This window comes from Nannospalax galili, unplaced genomic scaffold, assembly GCF_000622305.1.
Source record: "Nannospalax galili isolate Female #2095 unplaced genomic scaffold, S.galili_v1.0 scaffold139, whole genome shotgun sequence".
Taxonomy (NCBI): Eukaryota; Metazoa; Chordata; class Mammalia; order Rodentia; family Spalacidae; genus Nannospalax; species Nannospalax galili.
Window position 1 is genome coordinate 7,139,518 of NW_008345884.1, and position 23,561 is coordinate 7,163,078.

Here is a 23,561-nt window from a genome sequence, read left to right on the forward strand (position 1 = left end):
AGTGTCTGTACTTCTCACTGCTTCCTGTCTCTTCAAGCTTTCTCCCTCTCCTCTCTTTCCCTCTCCCCTCCCTTCCCTCTTTTCTTCCCCTCTCCTCTTTTCTCTTTTTCTTCACACCTTCCTTTCCGTCCTTCCCCTTTTCTTTTCCTTTCTTTCTTTTCATTTCTTTCCCAATAGCACCCTAATTGGTGTGTCTAAAAGCTTCTTGCTGAACTGAAATATGTCTTCATTTTCATAGTCCAATCACTTGCTACATATGCCTGACTCCTGTAAAAATCTATACTACTCATCAATTTAGGTGAGGCTTTTTTGTGGTATTGGGTTTTGAACTCAGAACTTCATTTGTACGAGACAAGTACTCTACTGCTGATCCATAACCCCAGCCCTTGATTTGGGTTTAATGAAGATGGATTTCCTGGTAAGTTGTACTGGTTTAATCTCATATCTTCCCTAATGAATATTCCTTTGTAGGATCTACAAAGTAAGAGAAAGTTTAAAGACTGATTCATTAGATAACGAAATGACCTTGTCAAATTTGCCAATGGCTCTGTCGCCTACGGCTGGGCATTCTTGTTTTGGGAAAATTGCTTCAATGGTTTCTTTTACTCATGTGGCTGTGAAACAATTAGATACTTTATTCTATGTTCAGGAAAGTGAGTACAGCCACTTGGGAGTCAAATAGGCTTTGGGACAAACGATATGGAGATATGGGATTGCTTTTTCCATGAGGGTCAACATTATTAGAACCTCTGGTGGGTTTAGGGGACCCTAAGTAAAAGGAATTGCCAGTAATTCATCTCAAGGGACAATGAAGGGAATGTATCACAATCATTAAATAAACAGGTGGTTTAGGTACAACACAAGGGCTTGGCTCTATAGATGTCCTCGGAGAAAACAGCTGAGTATGAATGTGTGTGTGTGTGTGTGTGTGTGTGTGTGTGTATCAATCAAAAAATCTATGCTACAAAAGAGCTATAACCAGTAGGCGTGATGTAGAGACATACTCTGAGAAATTTATGCTACTCCAAAGCTTATAAAGTAGACTCTTTTATTAAGCAATGTCTTCAGTGTGTTGGAATTCAGGTAAATTCTAGGGCTCCCAGATTTTGGTGGTAATGAATGCCTAGACATTATAGGTCTTCAGACAGACAGCAAGGTAGCACTATGGAGTACTGAGTTATGGGTCAGGCAAATCTTGGGTCTGCATAGACTCTACAGAGAAGAAGGTTTGTTCCGGGATGCTGGGCTGATTATTCCCTACAGCAACGTTGGGTCCTAATCAATCTGTGAGGCAGAAGCAGCATGTACAAGGGAAAAGAGCCCTGTGTCCTGATGGGGTGCATGTGCCTTTTAGCTGTGAGTTTCAGTTTCCATATAAGAAAGAAAGAGTCAAAGAAAGTTCTTGCCTCCTAGGTTCATTAAACTAAATAAACTAACATATACGGGCCACTTAAAATGGTGTCCATTACATAGAAGCACGGTAATGTTATGATGAGAAACAAAATGAGAAAAATAAGGTGAATTGCCTATTTTTCCACTTTTTATCCACAAGCACTTAGACACATACCTGGCACTGAAGGATTTATCATGAGATTCTAGATTGTGAGGGGAGAGAGACTTTTGTGTTCATTTGACCTAATTATTAAAGGGAGAACAAGCACTGCTTTTTACCCTAATTTGTTGACGTTGAACATACTTCTTTTCACATCCCATGGAAGAGTCTTTGTCTGCTTAAAATATTTCTTATCAGCCAGAGGTGCTGGCTCATCCTTCACAGCACTTGGGAGTCTGAGGCAGGCAGACTGCCTCAGGTTCAAGGCCAGCCTGGGCTACGTTGTGTGATTCTGTTTCACAAAAATCAAATGAACCTAACCAAACCCCAAACAAAGCATAACCCAACCAACTAAGGCAACCAAAAGTGCTTCTCAGTTGTCTCAGCTGATATTTTTATGAAACTATGCTTATTCCCAAACCTCTCAGGTTACAAACCCAGATACTCCTTCCAGTTCCTTTTTTTCTTTCACTCCCACATCTGAAAAACACAAAATGCTGTGTTTTCTGTTCACAATAATCCTTGGATCCATCTTGTTCTTTCCCTTTTCACTTCTGTTTGTTCAATCAACCCAAGCTTCCAATAAACAGCACATGCTCAAGTGCCTCCAGACAGAAGTGGTTTCATGAGCTTATGTTTAGTTGGAAGCAAACAGGACTGGATCCTGGAAAACTTGAAACAGATAAAGCTTGGCTGTGGCACTTTGTTCTTCTAACCAATACTGCACACCAGCAAAGGGAATTCTCCTGAATTCAGTATTAATTATAGATTTCCATTTAACAACAGAGAGAAGACAAGCACTTGAGATATGTGTCTAAGCATAAAACTCTACATAACTCATGAAGACAGAGGACATGGCTCTCTGTTTATGGCTGTGGGCTGATTGTGATAGGAAAACCACATCGAATGAAAGAAACACCAAGACTGTCAATGTCTTTAGAAACAGACATGGCTGAGGTAGGAGTAGCTTCTATATTAGGCCATTAAATGAGGGTGTTCCCAACATCATCCCACCTTTCTGTGTCTCCTCAGTTCTCTGTGCTTGGCCTGTTCATTACGAATTTTAGAAAACTAGAGAAAATTATTCTTGTCACTTCTTCCCAGCTTGTGAGCTTACTTATGTTGGCTTTCCATGTATGGGTAGAAATTGAAAAACAGTTTAAGGCCAGGTGTGGTGACACACGCCTTTAGTCCCAGCACTCGGGAGACAGAGGCAGGCAGATCTCTGTGAGTCTGAGGTCAGCCTGGTCTAAATAGCGAGTTCCAGGCCAGCTGGAGCTACAGGGAGACCCTGTCTCAAAAAGACCAAAAAAAAAAAAAAATCAGTTTAAGCACTTTCCTCATGAAAATAAATATATCTATGCAATGTGAATATGGAACAATTTTATAATGATAAACCTGGTTTTCCCAAACTTCCCCCTTTCACTCTGCCTGTTCAGGCATGCATTCCAAGAACAAATACCTCAAAGCATATGTGTGTCTGAAGTCAAGTATGGACTCTCATAAATCATGAGAGGCTGAGATTTAAACTCAGCTTTATTTGCCAACTCTAGAGTTCTGTCAGCATGTTGTTTAACCTCCTCATCTACTCCACTACTTGTTATTGGTTCTAACAAATAAGATATGTAAATAAAGTGCAAAGCTCAACACCAGGCCTATTTTCTCACATGACCATTAGGTATCAGCTTACCTAGTCTGCCTTTTTTTCAGATCAGGAATAGGAGTCGAGAGACTGGAATATAAGTTTTTACTCTCTGTATGTAAGTTGGGGTCTGTTACTTTCCTTAGTTTTTGCCCAATAAATTAGGATATGTGGGCTAAATGATGGTCCAGTTAGTACAGCGTAATTTTACTAAATTCATTGTGTGTAAGCATGAAGTCCTGAGTTTAGATCCCCAGTAACCACATAAAGGCTGGGTGGTGGCTCACACCTGTTACCCTACTGTTGGGGAGATAGACAGGAGGGTCTTTGGAGCTTGCTAGTCATCTAGTCTTACTGAATCAGCAAGCTTCAGGGTCAGCAAGAGGTCCCTTCTCTAAAAAAACAAAAGTGAAGGACAGGGGACGACACCTGGCATCAACCTTTAGCCTCCATGTGCACACATACAAGATACACACAAGATATACACATACAAGACACACACTTACAAGACACATACACATACAATGAAAGTCAAAATAAATAAAAATAAAAGTATCTATCTCTGATATAGTACATGCAAAGTTAAGAAAAGTCTTAGCATACTGTGAACATATCAGAGGGTGACATACCAAGGGTGGGGCAGTAGGTGTGATCCCTTCCAGGTACAAATTACCATAAAGAATTTAGAAGTAGGAATAAAATAAATGTCTCAACAATGTCATGAATTTGGCAATAAATACTGCTCTCTGAAAAAAGTCTTTTGTGGGTCTAAATAGTTCTAAATAGTTGTTAGAATACTGTTGAGGTTGTGTGTGTGATGTGGAGGTTAATCCAGAGAAGAGTTTTAGTCCCTGTCACAAGCAGGCTGTGTTACAATGATTCATTTTTAGGATGATTTTGCAGTAGAAAAGCCATTGCCTCTTGTCCATGTGTAGGAATGACTTTTATAAAATGGAAAAAGTCTGGACTGATGACTTTTAACTTTGCAACCAAAAACTGTAGTCACTCAACCATGTGCCCTTGTGACCTGAGCACCAGACCCTGATTTCTCAGAACCTCAATTTGCTATTCCACCCAAAGATAATGAATGAACGTGGATATGCTTGAGAATTAACATATCAAGTCCCTGAAAGGTGTGCATCTTCATTGAAAATGATGAAGACTGAGAAAGAGAAAAGGATACTTGACATGGTGTGCATGAGATGTTTTAGGCTTAAGGATGAAAAGGCAAGATTTTCTGATAAGATTGTCTATAAGTTTGTAGTTCTCCAATTGAGAATGGAAAAACCATTCTGAATGAAATTATGGGTGAGGCCTAGCTCCACATCACAGTTTCAAGAGCCATTTGGGGGAAATGTGTCCTCCAAGTGCAGGCCCACTCTTACAAACTAGTTAAGAGTCAGGCTGTTTATTCAGGTATTAACTGTAAAGTGGCATGGCAATGCTGCATTGAATCCATGAATCCATGCCTTCAAGCTGGTGATATTCTCGATTTATTAGATATACCCAGATACATCTAAATCCAAGTTTAATTTCAATGAAAATATTCTCTGTAAGCATGAATGTGCAAGTGTGATGCTCTTGGAATATCAATTCGATCACAGACAGGGGTTGAGATGAAGATACAGCCTTCGTCTCTTTTCTGGCAAGGAAATGATCCCAGGGAATTTGATTAATCTGACCTTGCTAGGAGAAGAAAGTTTGCCACAGAAACAAGAGGACTAATGTGTGTTTTTTGAAATAACAGGAGACTGGAGAATCTGATCTCATGAACTTCTCTTTTGAACTGAGTGACTGACAATGTCTCAAGTGTGATAAACTATTTGGACATGGTGACCACTGGGTATTTATATTAGAAACAGAGACCGAGACTTGCCCTCAAAGCCTTGGCACAAAATAGAGCCAAATAAGCTCAAAGGAAATGGTAAGGCTATGCTCAGTGAGGCCAAGGATGTCCTTAGAAAAACATGAAAGTATCAACATGGGTAAAATATGTCAGTTAATATGAAATACCTGTCAAGTCAGGTATTGGAGAGGCACTTCATAGATATAGGCAACCAGACTCACAGACAGGAGGTGATTGGGAAGGCATGCATGGAACATGATTCTTGATTGTGTAAGATAAAATTAGCATACGATGTAACAAAACAGGAATATAAATCAACCATGTGTTAGAGAACAAGCACTCTGTTCTATCTTTCAGGGTCACGGACTAAGCATTTACCTATATCCTCTCCAAATCCTTTTAGAGATAGTGTAAAATGGCAATAAAATGCTTGTCTAAAACTACTGAAAATAGCAGGCTATTTATTTATATATTATTCCACAAGAAAACAATATAGGGATTGATTTAACAGAAAACCAGACAAGAAAAGCCAACCAACTAACCTAACTAATAAAAAACACAGACTCAGAAAAAAAAAACTGCAGAGATGAGAACGCATAAAGGGAGATAGAAAACATATGACAAAGTCCCAGAGATAGTCTTAGCTCAGAATCAAGGGACATTAGAAGGGGGAGCAGGCTAGCCTTGCATGGAGAAACAGGAAGACTTGTCTAGATAGCTTAGTCACGGACCCTCATCTGGCTCTAATTAGAACAGCTGGCTATAGCATTTGTCCCAGGAAAGCATTCCAAGGACAAGTCTTTAATCTCATCCTAGATAAATAATAGTGTCTCCAGGGGAAACTTACTAAGAACTATTGACACTTGGTCTCTAACACCAGACCAAATCACTTTGAATCTCAAAAGTAAAGAAGAATTCCTAAAAGATGAAAGAAAGAAAAGAGGCTGTCAATAAAGCAAAGAGGATTAGATGGACATCAGAGTTTTCTGGTAATGTGCAAAGTGCTAGAAAACAGAGCTGGGAGAATGTCTTCAAAGTTCTGAGCAAAAGCAGTTTTTAATCTTTAATCCTATGTAGTTAAGCAACAACTAAAAGCATGTGGCAAATGAGGCCCAGTTTAGACACACAATCAGAAAATTCTGCATTCTTTTTACACTTAGGATGTATTCCTCCCAAACCAGAAATGAGATCTACGAATGGTGGGCAAGAAAATTGAAACTTCTAGTGGATTCTAGGTAATTACATGACTTATATGACTTGACATAATCACAAAGAGATAATTGCTAAAAATGATTTCAAAAGTAAAGACAATTCAATAACAACTTGGTATTAAAAGTTTAGATTGTCTCACCCATCATGAGAAATGGTTGTGGAACATGAAGTCAGAAGAAAGTGAAAATGAAAAGAGGGAAAGGAAGAAAATCTGAAAGTCAGCCTGATTTTGAGATGATAAAGATCTAACAGTAACATTTAGGGAAGATTTGTGCTTAAACTTTAACTTCAGTATAGTGGTTAAACACCAGAAGATTTGAAAAAATACCAGCAGATTCATTAAAATAAGTAGGCAATTTAAAAAGGAAAAAAGAGCCCTACTAGTCGACGAAGAGTAGGAAACCTAGTAAAATAAATGCATTTTTTTTTTCTGTTGATAAAATAGTTGACAGAAAGTAAGAAACCTAGTAAAATAAATGCAAAGAAATTTGACAGGAATATTAAAATATATCAGTAACTTTATTAAATGTAAGTAGGTTGAGTTTTCTTTTAGAAATACAGATTGAAATATTGTGTAAAAAATAAATAGAAACATCCAGGTGTGGTGGTGCATGCTTTTAGTTCTAGTACATGGGAGGCAGAGGCAGACAGATATCTGTGAGATGGAGACCAGCCTGGTCTACCTAGTGAGTTCATGGCCAGTTCTGGTTACAGGGGAACCCTGTCTCAAGAAACAAAACAAAACAGAAACAGCAAAAATGTTCTTATAGGCGCTGTTTAATAAGTGATAGTTAAAACAAATGCAAGAAAGAAAAAAAAAGTGGAAAAAGATCTGTTTGGCAGATTTTAACAAGGTCTGAAAACATTTGTATGAAATAGAAGAAAAATGTAACAACAACAAAAAATCACTGTGTGGAATGAGATCAGTATGTACTACTGAGAAAGTGCAATTCTACAAGAAGATTGAAACTAAGATAAAAGGCAAAAAATGTCAAAATCCCTCTAAGGGAGACTGCAAGGTGCTCTAATTTAAGGTGACTGATTTAACACATAAAAAAAGAAAGTAAAGCTGAGTGTGGTGGTGCACTCCTTTAACCCAGCATTTGGGAGGCAGAAGCAGGCTGATCTCTGTGAGCTCAAGGCCAGCCTGGTCTACATAATTACAGTTGATTATGGGTTCTCCCTAAGTAAAGAGAAAAATCAAAGCAAATGTTTCAGATGTAAAATGTAAAAATACTGAAAAATATTAGCAAGTTAAATTCATTATGTTCTAAGGGAATAATGTGGAGAAAAAAAATGAAATACTAGTAAAACTTTTGAACTAATAACTAGATTAACAGTTAAAAGAAAGAAAATTATCTTGATATATGTCAAAATGCCTAATATTTCAAGTTTTAAAAAGTTTGGATATATTTTAGAGAAATTTACCACATAAAAGTAGATTTTTCTATACTTTTATATTTTCCTGAACATTTATAGCCATATTTCTCACCTCCATACCAACTGAGATTTTATTTGACTGTGTTGGAGAAACAAGTTTGTCTTTTTCTTAGTAATCTTTCATCAATAGTTGGTAATGTTGATAGAATTGTATAGTCACAATGGCAAAAATAAAGAGATCAAGAAGATTTTGCAACAAATACAAGATATTTTTTAAAATGTAAAACTCAGCTAATAGGAGACATGCCCCTAGGGCAACCAGAGGACAGCAGCCTTCTGTGATTTTGTCAGCTGATTCTGTCAGTGGGATAAACAGAGGGATAGAAGGACTGGGCTAGCTCCAATTATGCATAAACTGTGCTGTTGAAAATTCTAGCTGTCACCAACATGTGGCTATTGAATGCTTAAAATGAGGTTAGCATGGGGCTGGAGAGATGGCTTAGTGTTTAAAAGCACTTGCTGCTTTTTTGAGGACTCAGGTTCTGTCCCCCACACCTACATGGCAGCTCCCAACTGTCTGTAATTCCAATTCCAAGGATTCTGATGCCTTCTTCTGACCTCCATTGGCACCAGGCATATTTGTGATGCACAAATATACATGTAGCAAAACACACATGTATGTAAAATGAAAGTAAGTCTTCAAAACACTATGTATATCATATGGGCCAACCAGATGGCTCAGTAGATAAAGTGTTTACCATGAAAGCCAGATGACCTGAGTTACATCCCCAGAACCCATGTAAAGGTAGAGTGAGAGAACAGACTCCAGAGTTGTCCTCTGACCTTCACATGCACGCCCACACACATCACACTCAATAATAATAATAAAAATAAAAAAATATCATGCACCTATCTTGTAGCTAGAATATTTTATGCTATAGTAACACTAATGAATAATAAAGAAGCAATTATATTTTTCTAAAAATGCAACGTGTTAATTACTTGTTCTACTAGTGGAACAAATGATGGGAAATCTTCCCAATGTTCTTTTTTTTTTTCTTTTAACAGAGCATAGGGTAGTGGTTTATTTACAGAAGAGTGGGAACCCCACATTTACAGCTGCACCATAAAGTCCTCCCTACAGCCACACAAAATTGTGAGAGAGGTGCCTTTTGGTGTTCTTGGTTTATATAGCCTTTGCACCCCCGCCCATGCAGCTAAGGTCAACTGATTGGGTGGGAGGGGTAACTGATTCCCCCCTCGACTCTTTGATGAGAGTGGGAAGGAGGTGTGACTATAGCTTTCCAGCATAGTGGTCAGAGGACACTTTCAGTTAACACTCCACCCCTTCCTCTGGCCCTTACATTCTTTCCACCAATCTCTTCTGCAAAAGTCCCTGAGCCTTAGAGAGGGTGTGTTTTAGTCAAGGTTCTCCAAAAAAACAGAACTGGTAGAATGAATGTATATGTATAGAGATTTATCAGCTTAGCTCACAGGATAGAGTCCAAGTAGTCCAACAATGGCTGCACCACACTGGAGAGGCTGAGAATCCGTAGTCACTCAGTCCACGAGGTTGGATGTCTCAGTAGTCCCAATCTGGCACTGAAGGTCTGATGAATTCCAAAAGATCAGCTAGTCTTCAGTCTACAGCAGCAAGACAAACTCACCAGCAAGAAAGAAGGCAAGCAGCAAGAAACCAGGCGTTCTCCTCTGCCATGGCTTTTTATATGGGCTGCCATCAGAAGGTAACACCCACATTTAGGGTGTGTGGTGTGTGATCCAATCAAGAAGATCTCTCTCATTTCAGCTAATCCCAGATCCAGTCAATTTGACACCCAGGATTAGCCATCACAGGGTGGAAGGCATGGGATGATCTTTCCCGCACTGTGGCAAGCCACTGAACTTTTGGGTCTCTGTGTCATCTGTGTTCCATGGGCTGTTGGCCCATTTCAGTGGGATTCCATCTACTATAAAAACACACATAGCAAGAAGCAAGAACATCTAAACAGTGAGCTATAATAACTTAACCTATGGGTATAAAACAAATGCTGGATTGGTACTTTAGCAGGTGCATCATTTCCATCTAACAAAGCAATTGCAGTGACTTCCCATTGGGTTCTATATTCTCCCCTGCCACAGGCTGGGTCTACAGTACCAGATGTGTGTTCCAACTACAGGAGCAGGCATTATATTCAATTGAAAATTTGCTGGTTGTACATGCACTATATGCTCTACTATTGCACCAGCAGGAACATCTTGTTTGGTATGTTGATAGTGCAACACGTGGGGTCCATCATTGAGGAGAATTATATGGCTAGTATAGGACTATTCTCACCTAGTCATCTGTGTGTTGCATTTTAGCACCATGAAAGCCATCTATCCAGTGGCAGGGAGTTCCCAGCTTAGTCCAAGCTTGATTTCTCCCTCTCCTGCTCTCACGTCATGCAGTGTCTTCAGCAATAGGGTGTTCCCATACACTTCTGGTATACAATCAACATTATTGGCAATGTCCTTTATTGTTTTGGGGACCTCTAGTGTCCCTCAGTTCAACAGCTCATACGGGGCAACCCATTTCTGGCACTGGGATTTTCATTTGACAACCATATTGTTTTTGGAAGGGTTTTCTTTCATCCTTGTAGGGTTCCTTCTGTGCTTAAGCTTTTTTGTTTCTGTGTATCTGGAGAATTTCCCCCTTTATTCCCATAGTTCTTTGTAGTCCTCCTTTCCTCTCTCCCCTTTAATTTACCCATTTTTTACATATTTCTCTCTTAATAACACCTTTTTCCTACTATTATTCTTTCTCAGGTTTCTTCTTTCCCTTTACCTCCCTGTTTTCCTTCCACGTTCCTGGTTCCTACAGTTGTATCAGGATATGCACTCACTTATAAGGATTTGGTCCTAGGATCCACATATGAGGGAGAACATACGTCTTTTGTTTTTCTGAGACTGTGTTACTTCACTTATTATAACAGTTTCTAGATCCATCCATTTACCTTCAAATTTCATTATTTCATCTTTCTTTACTGCTGAGTAGAACTCCATTGTGTAAAAATACCACATTTTTGTTAACCACTAGTCAGTTGAGGGGCACTTAGGTTGCTTCCATCTCTGAGCTATTGTGAAAAGAGCAGCAACAAACATGGTTATACAAGTGTCTCTACAATAGGATGAGTCCTTTGGTTATATGCCAATGACTGGTATATATGGGTCATATGGTAGACTTATTTTCAGTTTTTTAAGGTTCTCCACACTGTTTTCCATAGTGGTTGTACAAGTTCGCAATCCCACCAGCGGTGAATGAGCGTTCCCCTTTCTCTACATCCTCGCCAGCATTTGGTATCATTTGTTCTCTTGATCCTGGCCATTCTGACTGGGTTAAGGTGATACCCTAAGGTGGTTTTAATTTGCATTTCCCTAATTACTAATGATGTTGAACAATTTGTAAGATGTTTCTTAGCCATCTTTATTTCTTCTTTTGAGAACTCTCTGTTTAGATCTTTAGCCCATCTTTTAATTCGGTCATTTGGGTTCTCTCTTCTTTGTTTTTTGAGTTCTTTGTATATTCTGGATGTTAAATCTCTGTCAGATATGTTACTGGTGAATATTTTTTCCCACTCTGTGGGTTTTTTCTTTACTTTTTTGATTTTTTCTTTTGCTGTACAGAAGCTTTTTAATGAGTTCCCACTTGTTGATTGTTGACCTTAATTCCTGAGCAACTCCTGTCCGATTTAGAAAATCCTTTCCTACACCTGTTATCTTGTAGGTTACTGCCAAAATTTTCTTCTAATAGTTTCAGGGTTTCCTGTTTCACATCCAATGTTCTTTTTTTTTTTTTTTTTTTTTTTTTTTTTTTTTTTTTTTTTTAAAAAAAAAAAAAAAAAAAAGCTGTCCTGGCTCACTATATAGAGACCGCTGGCGTCGAAATCACAAAAATCCACCTGCCTCTGCCTTCCAAGTGCTGGGATTAAAGGCATGTGCCATCAATGTTTTTTTTTCTTTTTAAAAACAAAACAAAACATTTTTTTATTAAGCTTTTGTAATTTCATACAATAGTTCTTAATTAAATTTAGATCCCCTTCCCTCATCCATGTCCCCCCATTCCCCCACTGGACCTCATGTAGTCTGCCATACATGTTAAGTCCCATTCAGTCAAACATTTGTACCCAGATGTCCCTCAGTGTAAATTCATCCACTGGAATCTAGTCAGCCCATCTAGAGATTGTATGTACGGCATACTCTCCCTCATCCAGCATCAATCAGTCTCCAATACATCTCAGTCTAGGACTGGCCTGTCACTTATTTCTCTCTTCCCCTTAGGGCTCTTGTTTAATTGAGTTGGCATGGGTCCTGTGCTCGATGCCACCATTGCCACAAGTTCACATGCGTGAGGGTCCAGTGGCACAACAGTCTCTGCTTCTCTGTGTTCATGAACCATACCTGGCTCTTACAACTCTTTCTGTTTGGTCTTCTCTTCCACTTTCTCAATGGTCTTCTGAGCTGTGGGTGGGTGTGGTCCAATATAGGAGTCCCATCCAAGGATACATACTCTACAGTTCCTTATACTTTAAAACTTGGCCAGTTGTGGCCTACTGTGTGCATCACACTCTGTTGTATAAGGAAGCTTTCCTGGTAAGAATTGAAGGTGAAGGATGTATTAGTGTTCTATCTACCCCTTGTTCCACTATGTTCTGTGAGCCTTGGTTGTAGAGGTTCAACTGTAGATGTGTCACCTAGTACTTGGCATCTCTCAGATGTATATTCTCTGTGTCTGACCAGTTGTGGAATTCTGCAGTAGCCTCTGGCTGGGAAAAAGAAGCTTCTTTTATGAGTGGTGTATGGCATGCTTGTCTGTAAGTATAAGGATCCATATTAAGCATGTGGTAAGAAATTTCATTTGTCTAGAGATTTGAAAGAGATAGGGTTTTCTCTAGGATCTATGTCCTCTCCTGCCATGGTTATTTGGTTGAGTTTACAGTGCCACCCATGAGTTCCCTCCCACTGAGAGGGCTTTAAGTCCAGTTTCCTTCTCTTGTCTTATGGCTCTTGCAAGAGTTTCAAGCACTATATTGAAAAGGAGAGGAGATAGTAGACAGCCCTGTCTGGTTCCTGATTTTAATGTGAATGCTTCTAGTTTTTCTCCATTTAGAATGATGTTGGCTATGGGTTTATTGTATATAACTTTAATTATGTTGAGGTATGTTCCCTCCAGACCAATGCCTTTTAGAACTTTTAACATAAATGCATGTTAGATTTTGTCAAATGCCTTTTCTGCATCTATTGAGATGAACATGTAGTTTTGTCTTTAAGTCCATTCATATGTTTTATAAAATTTATTGACTTATGTGTATTGAGCCATTTCTGCATCTCTGTCATAAAGCCAACTTGATTGTGGTGGATGATCTTTTTGATATGTGTCTATTTGCATCTATGTTCATTAAAGATATGGGTCTGTAGTTTTCTTTTTTTGTTGTATCTTCCCTGGTTTTGGCATTAGACTGATCCTGGGTTCATAGAATGAGTTTGGAAGTTTTCCCTCTGTTTATTTTTTTTTGGTCTTTTTGAGACAGGGTGTTCCTGTAGTCCAAGCTGTCCTGGAACTCACTATGTAGACCAGGCTGGCCTTGAACTCACAGAGATCCTCCGGCCTCTGCCTCTCATGTGCTGGGACTATAGGCATGTGCCACTACGTCCAGCTATCTTTTTGACTAATTTAAGCAGTATTGGTTATAGATCTTCTCTGAATGTCTGGTAGAATTCTGCTCTGAATCCATCTGGGCCTGGCCTTTTTTTAGTAGGAGGTCTTGTCTTACTGTTTCAATTTTATTATTATTTATCATTATTTGGTGTTTTTGAGACAGGGTCTCCCTGTAGCCCCAGCTAGTCTGGAACTCACTATGTAGACCAGGCTGGCCTGGAACTCATAGAGATCTGCTTGTCTCTGCCTCCCAAATGCTAGGAGCAAAGGTGTTGCCACCACACACGCCCTAATTTTCTTATTTGTTATGGGTCTGTTTAGGCTGTTGATCTCCTCTTGGTTTAACTTTGGTGGTGATCATGATTTTAGAGATTCATCTGTTTCATTTAGATTTTTGAATTTAATGGAGTATGGATTTTTAAAAATTTCCCTTACAATGTTCTGGATTCTTTTGATGTCTGTTGTGATATTTACCCCTTTGTCTCTGATTTTGTTAATTTGGATTTACTCTTTTTTTTCTTTTTTTTTTTTTTTTTTTTTTTGATTAACTTGGCTAAGCATCTGTCTATCTTGTTTAACCTTTCAAAGAACTAGCTCTTAGATTCATTGATTTTTTTTTTTGTATTGTTTTCTTTGTTTCTGTTTAATTAATTTCTGCTCTTGTTTTTGTTATTTCTTCTTGTTTACTAGGTTTGGGGTTGTTTTTTTCTTGCCTTTCCAGAGTCTTTAGTTGTACTGTTAAATAATTTACATGTGCTTTTTTTTGTTTTTTTAAACATAGGCACTAAGAGCTATAAACTTCCCTTGTAGGACTGCTTTTAAGGTGTCCTGGAAGTTTTGTTGTATTTTATTCTCATTTTCCTTTAATTCCAGGGATAGTTTTATTTTTTTCTTAATTTCTTATTTGACCTAGTCATGATGCAGGAATGTGTTGTTTAATCTCTATGAGCTCTTGTAGTTACTAGAGCTTCTTTTTCTGTTGATAATAAGCTTTATTGCACTGTGGTCTGATAGAAGGCATGGAATTATTTCAGTTTTTGTATTTGTTGAGATTTGTTTTGTGTTCCAAAATGTGGCCAATTTTAGAAAACTTGCATGGGCTGCTGAGTAAAAAAAAGTGTATTCTTTGGTAAAATATTCTGTAGATATCTGTTAGGTCCATTTTATGTAAGATATCATTTAATTCAGATGCCTTTCTGTTTATTTATTGTCCAGTTGACCTTTCTATTGAAGATATTGGGGTATTAAAGTTACCTACTATTACTGAGTTGGGGTTAAGCTCTGTTTTATAGTCCTGAATTGGGTTCTCCATAGTTTGGTGCATATATGTTCATGTTTGTAATAGTTTCTTGATCAATTTCTCCTTTGATTAAAATGAAGTGACCCTCTTTATTGCTTCTGCTTAGTTTTTATTTGAAGTCTATTTTGTCAGATATTAGAATTGGAACACCTCCTTGCTTTTTAGAGACATTTGCTTGAAATATTTTTTTCCATTCTTTCACCCTAAGGTAATGCCTAACATTGAAGGTCAGATGAGTTTCTTGAAGACAGCAAAAAGATGGGTTTTGTTTCCTGATCCATTCCACTAGCCTGTGTCTTTTGATAGGGGAGTTGAGGCCATTGATATTTATTGTTATTATTGGAAGATGTATATTGGATACTGTCATTTTAATTTCTTTGTGATACTGTCATTTTAATTTCTTTTTGTTTGTGGCCCTCTTTTGTGTTTCTGTTATTATACTTTTCTTTGTTTTCTTTCTGTAGCCTCTTGGGTATACTCATTCCTTTCTTAGGCCTTTTTTATTGCTTCAAGTATTCTCTGTAGGACTGGTTTGGTAGATATGAATTCTTTCAGTCTATTCGTGTCATGAAAATTTTTCTGTTCCCCTTTGACTGTGATAGATATTTTTGCTGGATAAAGTATTCAGGGTTGGTGTCTATGTTCATTTAGAACTGGGAATACTTTGGTTCAGGTTCTTTTCCCATTCATAGTTTGCATTGAAAAATAAGTTGTAATTCTGATGGGTTTTCCTTTATATGTAACATACTGTTTTTATTTTATTCTAGCAGCTTTCAGTATCCTCTCTTTGTTTTGTACATTTAATGTTTTTACTATGATATACCATGGGAAGTTTCTGTTCTGATCATATCTAATTGGTGCTCTATGTGCTTCATGAATCTCTATATGTATATCTTTCCTTAATTTAAAGAAATTTTCTTCTATAATCCTATTTAAGATCTGTTCAATGCCATTGGCCTGAGATTCTTCTCCTTTCTGTATGCCTGCAATTCATAGATTTGGTATTTTCATGCTGTCCCATTTCCAGAGTGTTCCATTCCTGTGTTTTTTGGAATTTTACATAGTTTTTGCTTAATGAGTCCAGATCTTCAACTTTATCATCCAGTCTTGATATTCTGTTTTCCATTTCATTCTCTATTTTTAAGGCTTTCTCCTGTTGTTTCTATTTTTTTTTTTTACTGAGTTTTTCAATCCCATGTTCATATTCAGTTGGGTTTTTTTTTTCACTATTTTTTATCTCTTTTGTGAATTCACTTTTCAAGCCATGAATTATTTTCAATATTTCATTAAGCCATATATTTGTATAGCCTTGGGCTTCCATCACAAGTTTATGCCTTTCCTCTTTGAGTTCTTTGAGCTGTTTGTATTTTCTTGACGTTCTTTGATCATGCTTATGATTGTTCTTTTAAATTCTGCATCTCTGGGCTCCTCAGGGTGTTTCTCATTGTAGTGCACTTACGTATGACTAGAGGGTTTTGTGGGGACATATTCTCTTGGTTTTTCATATTGTTTGTGCTTTTGTGCTGCAATTTGGGCATATGGATTTTCTTTGTTGGTTATATATAGAGTAGGAACTTCTCTGCTTTTGTTAATTTTGGTTCTGTTTATATTATTAATATAGCTTTGTTGTTTTTTGTTCAGGTATGGAAAATAAATTGGTGCGTGTTTCAGGTTCTTGCAGGGTAGTAGACTGGTCTGGGTAGATGGTAGGATAGGGTAGTGTAGGCTGGTCAGGTTAGTAGGAAGGCTGGTCTGTGTCAGACAGATCAGGAGTCAGTGGCGTCTATGCTAAGGAGATTAGTTAGTATGGGTTAGGAAGCTAGTCCAGAGATCTGAGGTGGAGGAATTGGAGCCTCTCTGGGTCCAAGGCTGGAAGGGAACAGGATGGGGGTAGACAAGAGGAATGGAATAGAGATGCATTGGGAGAGATCTGACTTACCAGAGTCCTGGCTGGTCAGATTTGTCCTGCTGATCGGGAGCTAGGAAAGATGGTGGTGGTGGTGGTGGTGGTGGTGGGGACCACCTGAGTAGGGACTTAAGTCTATGGTAGGGTGTTTGGCTAGTCTGGGTTAGGAAGCTAACCCAGGGATCTGAGGGGGAGGAATGGAACCTACCTGTCCTGTTTAATAGGATTAAAACCTTGCTGCAAACATATCTGAGGGCTTATCATCTATTAAAGAAAATATAATGCCCATATGCTCAGAGAGATGGAAAGATGGTCATACATATAAGAAAAATATCATACAATAAAATGTGATGATGTACTCATATTTCTGTTAGGTAATTAAAATGAAGAGTATTCAAGTTTTCAATATTCCTACTTGGTCTTTTTCTCAGTCACCTTTTTGAAAAACATGCATTATGGTGAGAAAACAATTGACTCACACAGAGGTAATGACAATAGTTGAATTTTCCTTTTTATATGTTTTTATAGCATCCTTGTCTGGAATGAATAACAGTTACAAAATAACAATTGTAAACATTGATTATCTGTCAGTGGACTGACTTGTATTGGGGAATGGCTGGGAATACTGACAACACAGTGGGCCTTAACAGGGATGACAGATGGGCTTCAGTGGTGGCTTATGGGAGGATGCCAGTGAGGATGGGGATATAAAGATGATCAAGATTGTTTGAGATGTTCTGTATGAAATGCTTTGTAAATTCAGTCTTCCCAAAGCAATTTATTCACTTCCTTATAAATTGCTTTATCCTATGATTTAACTGTATCCTGAATTCTGTATTATGTTTCAAATTTGCTTTGTAACTACATTAAAACTATCCCTTAAAAATATTGATTGTTTAATTTGTAGAATCAACCAGAGAGTAAAAAAATTAGAGGACTTAGGTTTTTTTTTTTTTCTTTTTTTTTCAAATTGAGCTTTTCATGCATTATATACAGTGCATGGTCATATGCATCCCAACTTCCTCCTTCTAGTGCCTCTTGAGACCCCTTCTCCATGGATTCCCATCTACTGCCCATGTTCATGTTCAGCTAGTGCTGCCCATATGTGCATATGTGAGGTCATAGGCAACTTACGAAGTATCTCTCTCTCTCTCTTTCTCTCTCTCTCTCTCTCTCTCTCTCTCTCTCTCTCTCTCTCTCTCTCTCTCCCCCGCCCCCTTAGCAGATACCAACTGCCATTAGATAGAGAACTTAACTTTAGATATAGAAACATGGACATTTTTAACCCCACTAAAGCAAAATTTGAGTACTTAAGAGATAACGGGGAGAGAATATCAAATTGCTGATTTTCTTATCTTAGATGTCAGAGTTAAAAAAATGCCTAATCAACTGAAATAAAACAACAACAACAACAACAACAAAAACTAAGTGAAAGTTATTCACCAGGAAAAAACAGAAATATGTAAACAAAATTGTTTAGCAGTTGTCAAGCTCATTTAAAATTTTTTTATCTTTTTGAGACAAGGTCTCCCTCTAGCCACAGCTGATAGCTGAACTGCAACTTGGAATGTAGACCAGGCTGGCTTCCATCTCACAGAGATCTGCCTGCCTCAACCTCCCAAGTGTTGGAATTAAAGGATTGTGCTACTATGCCCAGCCTGACAAGTATTAATTTAAAAAAATTTATGCTTATTCTATGTGTATGAGTATTTTGACTGCACATATATAAGTGCACCTGGGCATGTGGAGGCCAGAAGAGCATGTCAGATCCCCTGGAACTGAAGTTATGGACAGTTGTTAGCTACCATGTGAGTCCTGGGAACTGAACTGGGGTCCTCTGCAAGAGCAGCCAGTGCTGCTCATAACCACTGAGCCATCTCCCCAGATCTGACATGTTCGATTTTTATCCTTTATGATAAAGTGTAAAAAGAAATTCTCTAATGTTAATCAAGTAGCACAGCTGGAGATTTCTTTACTGTTTGTTCAGTAATTACTCAATGACTGGAATAGACTTAGACTGGTGAAACTAGTGAAAAAAATTCTGGTCCAGATGTTATAAAATAAATCAAGGTGATGACATGATAGCAACTGAAATGGGTGTTGTATCTCTAGGATTATGTTATCCATCATTACCAGAAAACAATAATGACTTAAACAGTAAAAAAAGTTATTTGTCTCATGAAATAAGTTTGGATTTGATTGGTGTGATTGTGCTTGCCTTTAATCCCAGCACTCAGGAGGCAGGCTTGTGGAGATCTCTCTGTGAGATGGAGGCCAGCCTGGTCTACATAGCGAGTTCCAGGGCAGTTTGGGCTACAGGGAGTCTGTCTCAAACCAAACCAAACCAAACAACAACAAAACAGTTTTGATTCATTACTCATACGGTGTAGTAGACACACCAGCAAGGAACCAGGATCCTTCATTTTGGCTCTGCCTTTCTTAGCCAGAACTGCTGCACATCCAGCTTCTTGGCCACACATTCAGGAATGAAGAATGAAATGGCAGCTCACATGTCAAGATCGGTTTTATGTCTCATTAGTTAGAACTGAGAACCTGTCCACATGAAAAAAGAGAGAATGGAAACTGGAGTGGGTTAGCCTGGACTGCTCCTTTTTGAAGTAATATTTTAACTAAGACCTTAAGAATGAAAAGGAAGCTGTGTAACAGCTGGGTTAGTGGCATTCCAGGCAGATCCCTCTTGGTGTGCTTGGGTCAGGGCAGAATCTGGCACAACTGACATACGTGGTACAAGATAGGAACATGGTCTGAAATGAGGCCGAAAAAGCAGGTAGGAGCCAGATGGCATGGGGTACTAAGGTTAGGACTTCTTCAACTTTTTCCACTTAAACCTCCTCACCTGAAATTTTATGGAACACGAGGTATACAGATACATAAAACAGGTATACAAATCAAACATTTACTGTTAATAGCTCATAAACATTATTTTGCAACAATTCTTTGATATACATATTATTTTCCCATTTATTAAAGATAAAGAGCAAATTTGAATACTATTTTCACATAGAGAATTAAGTTTTGTCTATTATTTGATGCTGCAGGGCATAGACCATCTTCATGTTTAGTTTATCAGAGTTGATTGATAACTTGATTTTATAATTGCCAATCCTGAGACTGCCACTTCATATAACTATGTGGTACAGAATAGCAGAAGTATGTTTAGGGTCACTTCAGAAATTGGCTCTAATTCCAAGACAAACTTCATTTAATTATTATTTTTTTTTATGAAATTCAAGTCAGCAACTCAAACAGTAGTAAAAAAATGTATAGATATGAGTGCTTTGCATGCATGTACTAAGTGCACCACATGTGTGAAACACCCATAGAGGCCAGAAGAGGGTGTTAGATCCTCTGGAACTGGAGTTACAGATGGTTGTTAGTTGTCATGTGAGTGCTCAGAATCAAACCCTGGTCTTCTGCAAGAGTAGCCAGTGCTCTTAGCTGCTGAGCCGTCTCTCCAGCTCCTCAGACAACAATTTTGAAAACATTCACACATAAAATACAATTCTAAAATATGCTAATTTGATATGTACTGAAGAATGATGGTATGATATATTAACAGTCTTTGTTTTCTATAATTAAACTCGAAAAAGATTTTATTTCGTGAATATGAGTGTTTTGACTGCCTGTGTACTACATACATATAGTGCCTGTAAAGGCCAGAAAAGGGCATTGGATCCTTTGGAACTGGAGTTACTGTCCTGAGTCCTCATGTGGGTGCTGAGAACTGAACCTGGTCTTCTGCAGAGACATCTTTCCAGCCTCATAATTTAACTTTTATGTTTAATTCATAAAATAAAACAGTCTTGAATCTGAGTCTGGGTGTTTCAGGCAATGTTAATTGGTGTTGCATGGCATGACAGCATCCCTAGTTCAAAGTGTACATGCTGTATTTTCAGAACCAAGGCTCTCTATGAATCACTCATTATATTGGGCACACTAAGTGTCCTGCTTTTCATAATTCTTTATCAGGCAATGACATCCAGGTCTTATAAACAGAGACATTATTTCTTCATCTTTATGGGTTATCTTGTGCTAATTCAATACGTATATTACACATTGTACAAATGTAAAATATTCAAATTAGCATTTCCACTTTTTCAAACATTAATAATTTTCTAAAGAGAAGTAAGCCTTTATTTCCATGTTTCTCAAACAAAGAAGGCTGAATTGGTTGCTTTGCAGGAAGTAGTCAAAGAGACCAAATCCCATATCCTCCTCTGCTCGGCTCTTCCTGGACTTTGGCGTTGGCTGCTGCAGCAGAAGTAGCAGGAGCAGCAGTGGTGGCAGCAGCCATGAATGCAGATAGATCAATCAAGAAGGCCTTGGCCTTTTCAGCAAGTGGCAAGGTATAATCAGTCTCCACAGAGAAAGCCAGGACATGCTTGTAGCCACTGATGATAGACTGTGGCACTGAGGCAACAGTCGGGTAACCAGTCTGCAGACAATGCTGACCACATTTCCGGCACCCTTCAAGAAGCAAGAATGTAGTTTCCTCTATGATGTCAAGCACTTCCGGGTTGTCGATGCTGCCATTGTCAAACACCTGCTGGATGATCAACCCAAGGAGAAGGAGGAGATGTTCAATATGTTCAGCAGTGTGGCTTTGCTGGCTCCCACTTTGTCTCCAGCTGCACATCACTCAGAATTTCAATGGTGCCCCTGGAGATTTCCGTGGTAATGCCTAACGCCTGGAAAAAAAGGGGTCTTCTTGGGCCCCTGATCAGAATTCTGAGTTGGCTCAGTGACTTCACATGGAGCAATGGCACCAATACTGGTGGCAGCTGGCACCTTATTGTTCAGCAGCATGTCTCCAATCTCAGTGAGGTCCTCTGGTGAACACAAGCCCAGTTCCCCGGGAAATGAGGCAGCAGTTTCTCCAGAGCTGGGTTGTTTTCCAGATGCCCCTGGATGGCCTTGCCACACGATGTTCTTTCGTGACAGCCTTCCCTTGGAGGGAGGTGGGGATCTGCTGCAACTGCTTGGAGCCCACATTGCTCCCACAGTGAAACGTTTTGGATAATCATTCAGAAGTTGAAAGTAGATGGGCTTCAGGTCTCCCTATCTTCCCTGGGCATCACGGCCATGCACCAGGGATTGCACTCCAATGTCACTTCAATGAGGATGCCTGGAGAGAGCCAAACATTAATCATTTTGATGTTAGGAAATTTGTACTTCCCTAGTTATCTTAAGGTGCATCATATATTGTTTCAACTGTTAGTTACCCTGCTGTTCTAAAGAACCAGAAGTAAACCTTGCGCCTTTTATCTTTGTACTCATATTTGAACTTTTTGTACCTCCTTCTGCAGTTTCTTCGTCTCTAGGTGACCACTATTTCCTTCCATAGTTCTACAAGATTGACTCATTACTTCCCCCCAATGACTGAAAACATGTGGTATTCTGTATCTAGCTTATTTCACTCACTCCTAAGGCTTCCAGTCCTATCCATGTTTCTGAAAAAGAATAGTTTCATTCTTATTGCTAAATAATGTGTTATCATGTATATACAGCACATTTTATTTAGCCCTTGAAGGGAATGCGGGTTGAAATAATATTTTATATATTGTAAATAATACCATAATAAACATGAAAGTGTAGGGGTCTTTCAGTGTGATGATTTCATCTTGAATGGTCACCCAAGATTAGAAATGATGGATTGTGTGGCAGTGCTATTTTTTAGTTGCTGAAGAATCATTGTATTGTTTTCTACAATGGCTATATTAACAACTCCACCAACAGTTTGAGTTGTCATTTCCCTGCATCCTCCTCAGCCTTTGTTACTTTTTGTCTTTTTGATAACTATCCTAATTGGGATGAGACATTTCTCTGTGGTTCGATTCACTTACCTCTGTTGATTAGTGAGACTGAGTAATTTTTTCCCCATACATTTATTGACCATTTGTGTGTCTTCCTTGAGGTGGGTTTTAGTTCCTTCCCCCATTTTAATTGGATTTCTTGGGGTTCAGCTTTTTTAACTTCTTGCACAATAAAATTTCCAGATATTTCCTCTCATGCTATAGACTATTTCCTAACTCTTCCAACCATTTATTTTGCTGTGCTTAAACACCTTAATTTGATACAGTCCTATTAGTCTGTTTTTATTTTTGTTGCCTGGGCTTTTTGTCTTATTGGAAAAACCATTGCCTTCAACAATGTCTTGAAGTGTTACCACTGTTTTCTTGAATTAATTTCATAGTTTCAGGTTTTATGTTTAGGCTTTGATTCATTTTGAGTTGGGTTTTGTGTCTGGTGAGAGGGAGGGATTATGATTCTTCTGGATATGTATATCCCTTGCCTAGACCTCTTACTGAAGAGATTGCCTTTTCTTCAATATGTATTCTTGGCATCTTTGCCAAAAATCAGTTGGCCATATGTATGTGGGTTAATTTCTGGCTTCTCTGTTCTGTTCCACTGCCTATTATTTTTATGTTAGTACTACAATATTGGCTTTGTTGTATTTTTCAAAGTCAGTACTTGTGTGTCTCCAGAAATGTTATTTTGCTCAGGATCACTTTAGCTATTCTCAGTCTTTTGAAGGATTTCTTTCCATATTTCTGAGAAGAAAGTCAAGGGTATTCTGATAATGTATTGATTCTATTGATCACTTTGAGTAATATGACCATGTTAGCAAAATTAATCCTTATGTTTCATGAGCATGAGGTATCTTTTCAATTTTTGGGTGTCCTCTCTAATTTCTTTCAATAGTACTTTGTATTTTCATTGAAAAGAAAATTTACTTCCTCAGTTAAATCTATTCCTATTTTATTTGTAACTTTTGTAAACCACGTTGCTTTCTTAGTTTTTTTTTTTTGTTGTTTATTAGAAGAAGCATTTCATTACAACAGCATTAACCTATTCAATAACATTTTTCTGAGCTAGGGTACATCTCTTTCAAAATTGGCTGTATATTTCTAGGTTTACAGATGAATTATTACCCTTATATAATCTTTTACTCATTATAAACTCTATAAGACATAAAATTAAATGAGGTTCCAACGTTTAAAAAAGAT

At 38.2% G+C, this 23,561-nt stretch overlaps 1 pseudogene; it reads right to left on the reverse strand.

Moving 5' to 3' along the window:
* Positions 1-20,658: 20,658 nt before the first annotated feature.
* LOC103741377 lies at positions 20,659-21,629 on the reverse strand (annotated as a pseudogene).
* Positions 21,630-23,561: the final 1,932 nt, after the last annotated feature.